This window comes from Myotis myotis, unplaced genomic scaffold (genome assembly GCF_014108235.1).
Source record: "Myotis myotis isolate mMyoMyo1 unplaced genomic scaffold, mMyoMyo1.p scaffold_m19_p_5, whole genome shotgun sequence".
Lineage (NCBI taxonomy): Eukaryota > Metazoa > Chordata > Mammalia > Chiroptera > Vespertilionidae > Myotis > Myotis myotis.
In genome coordinates, this window is record NW_023416357.1 from 8,569,386 (window position 1) to 8,577,958 (window position 8,573).

Here is an 8,573-nt window from a genome sequence, read left to right on the forward strand (position 1 = left end):
CTGCCATCTGCAGAACACAACATGCAAAGTTCTGTGCCCAACACACAGCCCGGATTTTTCCTTTCCCAACCAGTCGTGCACACAGGACGTTCTTTCTTTCCCTTTCCCTTTCCCTTTCCCTTTCTCAACTTACTACTTTCCATGGAGGCTAGGTTTTAGTCGTCTTTCTTTCACTGTCATGCAGTGCTTTGCAATAAGTGCCTGTTGGATTAAAAGTTCTAAATGGAGCCTGTTCTACTAACACAGCTCTTTTCATTGCAAGTACACTAATGAGACGACCTGTTTCTACACATACAGGCCAGCTCTGCATGACTACTATGTGGGAACTTCTTGCAACAAATTGATGGTTTGGATGTCAAGTTTTAAGCCAGATAGCCATAAACCTCAATGATCAGAGAACTTAAGATATAATATTTTTGACCTGAAAAACTTCTCCTGGCTTTCTTACTTTATGTATAGCACTCAAGTAATACATGTCAGTAATTTGAATATTAATCTTTAAAGTTGGTATTTCAAAGCCTTTTCTTCTTATTCTAATATCAGAAAAAGTGGGGCGAGGGAGAAATTCGGCAATTCTACATGACAAAAAAAATCACTTTAGATGTTCATAAATATTAACACTCTTTCTACTTCAAAACTCTAATTACAGTTTCTGTTTCACCCTGAATGACAGCCAAAGACTTTCCTTTAATTTTTTTTAACCAAGCCAAACTGAGAGAAAACTGAACATAATTTTCCATAGCACCTTCAGTTCATAATCTTCTTACTTACTAAATTTTTCTAAGTTCATTTTCTTATCACAAAAAGAAAGTAAGGAAGTCAGGAGAAGTTTTTTAGGGTCAAAAATATTATATCTCAAGTTCTCTGATCATTGAGGTTAAGTACAAAAGTAAGGGGAATATTTCCACATACAAGTATCTGTCCCCACTTCCCTTTGCATGCAAAACATTCTCTGAAAACAGTAGTGATAGTAACAACAATCTGAAATTCCAACTTTGCTCAAAGCTTTACACACATTATCTCATCAAACTTCCAGAACAACCTTACGAGATCAGTCTTGTTATCCCCATTTTACAGATAGAGAAACTGAGGCTTAAAGAAGTAAAGCAACTTGCTCAGGTTTCTTCTGGCAACTTTTTTCTTTCTTCTTATAGAAAAAGGAGAAGGGAGACTTGCCCAAAATTTCACACCATAAAAAAATGAAAGAAAGAGGATTGGGCCACTTTAAAATTTTGAGGAAAATAATGCTAAGAAAATTAATTTACATGGAAGTGTGGGTGACAAGATCAGATTCCTTCCTCTCCTCCCAGTTGAAAGGTATTGACTCCTTTTCACACATCAAACAGAAAGAAGCCCCTGGGTGATGGGAAAGGGAGCCCATTTTCATTGACCAATAGTGTGGCTGTGGGCAGGATCTAAAGCCATCTTGGGCCTCAACTTTTTTCTCTATAAAATGGAAAGAAGACCCTATCCTGTTCTGCTCAGTGGACAGAGCGTCAAATAAGATATGTTAGTAATTTGAATATTAGTCTTTAAACTTGTTATTTTATGAGGATTTGAAGGGTCCTGGGTTCTATTCTGGTCAGGGGCATGTACCTTGGTTGCAGGTTCAATCCCTGGCCCTGATCGGGGCATTGTGCAAAGGTAACCAATCAATGTGTCTCTCTCACATCGATACACTTCTCTCTCTCTCTTTCTCTCTCTCTCTCTCTTTCTCTCTCTCTCTCTTCCACTCTCTCTAAATATCAATGGAAAAATATCCTCAGGTAAGAATGAATAACATGGAAATGAGAAAGACTTGTCTCTTGAGTTGGTGGTGAAGGTTAAATGAGATAACCTATGAAAAGCCTATGTAGTCGTCACTAAAGAAAGAAAATTGGGAATAAAAGAAACTCTACCAAATCATCAATGGAAGAGAGAGTCCCGGGGCTCAGAAACTGGAATTCAGAAGCCTTTAATCTTGGAATAACTCAGTCTCCACATTCAGAAGCTACTGGCCCCTGTCAGCACCAGAAGGGGCTGGAACCCACTGTCCCCGCCCATGCCCTGTCCCAGGAACACTTCCCTCCTCCTGGCTCTTAGGAACAAGTCACCTGATCCTATATAGGCCTTCCCTGCAACCCATTCATAGCCACAGGACCATCTGTGAAACACAGTTCATTATACAAAATAAGGTGCATCAAAAATTCAATGTCAGATAGCTCTGTATCCCAAGGACAACAATCTTCTCTTCCTTTAAACTTCCTCACCCCAACCCTTGATGGGCCTGTGCTCACAACCACGAGCTAAATGCAAACACACTGAAGCCATCTCCCCTTATATAAGTCTATCAGGTAGGTATGAGCAGGGAGTCAAAGTAGGGAATAATTCTGTATATGCCATGGCAAATCCCTGTATTGCTGAAGAAAAGCTATAGAATCTGTTACATAACTTTTTTAAGCAAGTAAAAATTAAACTGAAAGTTTCCATGAAGCCACTCAAAAAGGTTCACTCATCACCCAACTATTATATATATCTATACATATAAAAGGCTAATATGGTAAGTATCCAACTATCCGACCAGTCGCTATGACACACACTGACCACCAGGGGACAAATGCTCAACGCAGGAGCTGCTGAGCTGCAGTGACTTGGCAGCAGCGGTTCTTGGGTGAGGCACCCCAAAACCGGAGAGGAGGGAGCCTGATTCCTCATGGGACCACGTGATTCCATCTTCAGCCGTGGGTTAGGTTGTTACTGGGGCACTGTTGGCCCTGAATCTGGTTTACTGCACACTTGCATTTGCGTTCCACACCCAGTATGACAGCAACTTTGTAGAGTGCCCTCTCACACTCTGGGACTTCTTGGGGGATGTCGGAGAGCCAGTTTCAGCCCGATCCCCGCAGGCCAGGCTGAGGGACCCCACCTGCCAGAGGGGCCCCATTCACTCCACAGTCACCTTTCAAGCCTTGGTGCCACCCCAGGTGTGGCTGGCCTGGGAAGGACCATGGGAGGCTGGCTCCAGGGCGCCTCCAGCACATCCAGCCCATCTCACCCAGTCTCATCCCGCCAGCCACCTTCTAATTAATTTCCTTTCAATGTGCATGAATCTGTGCACCAGGTCACTAGTATTGTATATATGATTGTACCTAATGATTCAATCATATATACAATTGAATCATATTTAGGCCTTAGTTCTAAAATCCCCTCTAAATAATGTATTTTTGTTCTGTACTAGAGTTCTTTCTCAGTGATCAAAACCCAATATCCTTTGGGAGATGATTTAAAATAAGTATCATAGCCTGACTGGCATGGCTCAGTGGTTGAGCATCGACCTATGAACCAGGAGGTCATGGCTTGATTCCCAATCAGGGCACATGCCGGGGTTGCGGGCTCAATCCCCAGTGTGGGGTATACAGGAGGCAGCTGATCAATGATTCTCTCTCATCATTAATGTTTCTATCTCTCTCTCTCTCCCTTCCTCTCTGAAATCAATAAAAATATATTTTTAAAAAATAAAATAAGTATTATAAATATTTCCAATTCCTTGAGTCACATTCCACAGAGAGACATTATAGGAACCTAAACATGAAGAACCTTTGGATACTTTAGCCTAATTAAGGTCAACAACCATGAAGGCAAGGGAACCTCATTTCATCTGTACAGTGTCTAATGTTAATGCCACGAGGAAAATAGTTAGGAATGTCATTTACGATATAACTATGCAGAGGAAGAGGGGGAATGTAAGAGTAGATTAGTAGGGAAAAAAATATAACATTTTAAAATGGTTATTTTTGTGTAGTGCAACTCTAAGTAATTTCTCCTTTCTGCCTTTGATATTCTCTACAATAGTTTTAAAATAAAAATGAAAATCCAAATTTCCTAAAATATAGGATACCATAATTTTTACTTTGCTTTTTTATTAAAGTGATGTACAGTTTCCATACAGAAAAAATATGAGTTTTACGTATACAATTTAAAGAGCATTGACAAATGGACACAGTTGTGTGACCACTCCCACAATCATGACAAAGAACAATTTCATTATCTCAGCAAGTTCTCTCACACATCTTTGTAGTCTTGTCACCCCAGTCCCTGGTCTTTGGCAAATAGTGATCTGTTTTCTATCATAATGGGTTTTCCTTTTCTAGAATTTCATATAATTGATGTTATACAATATGAAGAGTTCTGTACCTGCCTTTTTAAATAATTTTTTATTGATTTTAGAGAGAGAAGAAGGGAGAAAGAGAGCGAGAAAGGGAGAGAGAAGAGAAACATTGATGTGAGAGAAAAACAGCAATTGGTTGCATCCCGTATGCACCCCAAAAGGGGATCAAACCCACTACCAGGCAAATATTTGAGTGAGTATTTATGTTAAAGTAATTTGTAAACTTAAAAGTGCTACACAGGCCCTAACCGGTTTTGCTCAGTGGATAGAGCATCGGCCTGTGGATGCAAGGGTCCCAGGTTCAATTCTAGTCAAGGGCATGTACCTTGGTTGTGGGCACATACCCAGTGGGGGGTGTGCAGGAGGCAGCTGATCGATGTTTCTCTCTCATCGATGTTTCTAACTCTCTATCCCTCTCCCTCTCTGTAAAAAATCAATAAAATATATATATTTAAAAAGTGCTACACAAGGCACTATGCTTACTTATGTTAAGTGAATACAGTTTCGTAAAAAATAATTTCATATTTACCATTAAAATTTTTCTATCAGGCCTACTATTGTTATGATCCATAAAAAGAAGATAGTTAAAAACATCTGTATAAGCAACTGCAAAACACTTGATAAAGAGAACTGAGTTTCTGTAATATGTATATCTCACTTAATGAAGTTAAGAAAGATATGATAACATTTCCTTTCAAATAAGGAAGTGCTGATCATCTGTAAGATTAAAATCTTGAGAGCGTAGACGACTGATGGGAAAAAAACATACCAGTATTGTTCTGATTTTTAGTAATGGCTATCTCTCCCAATACTGTAATCTCCTTGTGGACAGGAGGCATATATCTATTATAAATCTACTAGAAGCCTGGTACATGAAATTCATGCACAGGTAGGGTCCCTAGGCCTGGCTGGTGATCAGGGCTGATCGGGGCCTTCCAGCTGCCAGCCTGGGCCTTCCTTCGTTCCACGCTTCCCCCTGTGGTCAGCACACTTCATAGTGAGCAACTGAACTCCTGGTCTCCCAGTGGAACTCCCAAGGAGACACTTTGCATATTAGCCTTTTATATATATAGATTTCTCTCACAGCACCTACAATAAGACTTTATTCCACATTAACTTAATGTATGGAATGTGTCAAGCACCCAACTCTGACAGAGAGTCCCCCCCTGCCAGCACCATCATAAGGAGAGTGGCTGCACAACCCTGGCTCACTCAGGACAGCCCCAGCTTAAGCCTGTTGTAAGGTAATAGTAATCTCCTCCATTCCCAAAGGGTCATGTTTGGCAAGAGAAATCATACCTTTGCTCTAATCATAAGCCTTTGTCATGTTCACTCTACTTTTCCGAAACTTTTAAGGTAAGGAATTCTAGAACATTCTGGCTCAGATCCTGAATTTATTTTACTCTATGAGCAAATAGGATAAGTGTAGACCAGCCGTGGGCAAACTACAGCCCGCGGGCCGGATCCAGCCCGTTTGAAATGAATAAAACTAAAAAAAAAAAAAAAAAAAGACCGTACCCTTTTATGTAATGATGTTTACTTTGAATTTCTATTAGTTCACACAAACACTCCATCCATGCTTTTGTTCCGGCCCTCTGGTTCAGTTTAAGAACCCATTGTGGCCCTCGAGTCAAAAAGTTTGCCCACCCCTGGTGTAGACCCTGTTCCATTTTTATCATGGTTTTATGGAGTACTACAGACCCTTGTGGGGAGGGGAGTTTGTCTTTGGGAGACTAAGCAGAACCACAAGCCCACCTTGCCCTGTGAAGACAAGGCCACCAAGAAGCTCCACTGAAAGGCAAGAAATCTCGGGTTTCCACCCCAAATAAGCACATGACCTGGGGGGAACCTTTCGCCTCCATCGGGGTGCCCCACAGGTTTAGCAGGCGGGTCTGGGGACTTAGGAGGATAATTGGATCACATCTGCTAATCATTTTGATTTCCAGAGAAACAGATGCCAAATCAGTTCCTGGTTTTGTTAGAGAAATGTCACAAAGACCAGGCTGTGGGAGAATTTCTCCCTGGTCAGAACTTCGGGGGAATTATCCTGATCTAGCCTTCAGCTTCCATCGAATACACGTAGCAGTAATAATACAGGAGCTTGACTCCCACCCACAGCAGTGCTGAGAAAGTGGACAAGGAGGGAACCCCTCGGGAAAATGGCGGCACACGACTGTTATGTCAGGAAATGCCCGCAGGAGCAGCCAAGTTTTAAACATAGGGAATAACCTTGAAGATAACTAAAGTAAAAGCAGTCCACATTGTTTGTAGTTATATAAATAAAGTTCAGGTCAGGGCACTGAACCTTCGACTTCTGGTTTCTAATCCCCCCTCTGCTCTGGGCTTGGCAGTGATGGAAGCAGGTATGTGGCAGCCCCCATACTGTCCCCGAAAAGGAAGCACCACCTCCCTTCTTCCCCAGGGTAAGTTCATCCTGCCTAATCCTAGATGTCTCAAGTTCAGTAAAGGAGCTCTGGAGACACGGTCTGACCCTAGGGAAAGTGAGAAGCAAGGTGACCAGGCAGGTGCTCTTGAGAACATGAAATTTATTCACTTATGTCAAATTAACAAGTTTATGTCGCCCCAGACCTATAAAAAATAGGACCTATATCCAAAATTTAATTCTGGTAACAGGTTCACATATCTCCCTTTTTCCTCTTTATTACTTCTTCGCTACCCCACTTTACTACCCAAAGGTGACAAGTCATTTCACCTCTTTATATTTTAGTTTTCTCATCAGCAAAGCTGGTGGGGCAGTTGGGAGTCGAACAGGGACTACATTTAGGCAACAACAAGCCTGAGTATTCGAGAAGCCCCACCCTTTTTCACGAGGCAAAGGCATACCTATTAGCTCCCTAGCCCAGTCATCCCGGCAAAGTGTGGGGACTAAAGTGCAAGGAACCTGAGGCACCAAAGGCAAAGGCAAGCTCAGTCTGTTGCTACAACAAAGGATGGTTACGGTGTCATCAGAGCCAAACAAGGTTCCATAAAACACTTCATTTACCCACAGCACACATTTCAGTTCCTTCCTAATTTCTTTTCCTTCTGCCTTCAACTTGGGGCTTAGAGTGAAGTGACTTGCCTACTCATTGGCCCCAGACAACTTGTCCCCATCCGCCCTGTCTATAGCCAGAAGCTAAAATAAAACAATGACCAATTGTGTGGCTTTGGCACGGGCATCTAAGCTCCGGCACTGCTTTTCTTTACCTGTGCAATGAAGGGTTGGTTTCTGTGGACTTTACGAGTCCTTCAGATTCAAATGCCTCCATTTCCCTAAAACTCCCTCCTCTTTCTTTTATATCGCCTCCATTCCATCTTCTTACAGCTGTGCTCATGCTCCTAGGCTCCTATATATTTAATCATCCGGCAGAGGCTAAATAGCCCAGAAATTAAAAATCCCAACTTTGGATTCAGAGAAACCAGAATTCAAGGTCCAGTCTTGCTATATAGCAGCTGTGTGACTGTGGGTAAGATATCTTGCCTTATCTGTAAAATTAGATTAATAATACAATGTGCTTTTTTATAGGGTTGCTGTAAGGATTAAATGAGATACTGCATGCAAAATGCTTAGCACATATTCACTCAGTGATTCAAGCACTTACTGTGTGATGGCCACAAAGCTGGACCTTGGGAGTGCAACAGTGAGCAAAACAAGAGTCCATGGATCAATAGCCCCAAGGTTACTGACAATGGATTTTGAGAATACTTGGTTTTTATAATAAATTTTTTTCTTTGGATTTGCTTTCTCTGAAAAGTCAAAATGCTTTAAAAAATTAAATTAGAAGTGCAAATTAGTTCCTTTCCAGTTCTCATCTTATCATCACAAAACAGGGCTGTATTTTTTTAAATAGTAAGTAACTACATCATTGCAGGAACTCCAGTCTTGTGTTCATGAAGAGCTGTCTGTGACTGGTGAAGATAGCTTTTTTTTTTTAATTTATTGATTTTTTACAGAGGGGAAGGGAGAGGGACAGAGAGTCAGAAACATCGATGAGAGAGAAACACCGATCAGCTGCCTCCTGCACACCCCCCACTGGGGATGTGCCCGCAACCAAAGTACATGCCCTTGACTGGAATCGAACCTGGGACCTTCAGTCCGCAGGCCAACGCTCTATCCACTGAGCCAAACCGGTACGGGCAGGATATCTTATTGGCTTCCATTTCCACTGCGAATCGCAGACCATTGGGTTTGGAAAAGAAGTTAAAGAACACCCTGCCCTACCTCTCACTTGCCCACGAGGAAACTGAAGTCCAGAGAGGCTAGGTGACCAGCCCGGAGCCATGCAGCCAGTGTCAGGACCGCTAACAATGTCTGGATGGTTACCTTCAGGACTGCGCCCAAGGGCATCCTAGTACAAGAGACCCACAGGCTGCCTGCAGGCTGCCCGTGACTCTCAGGTGCTACAATCAAGACCCATGGACACAC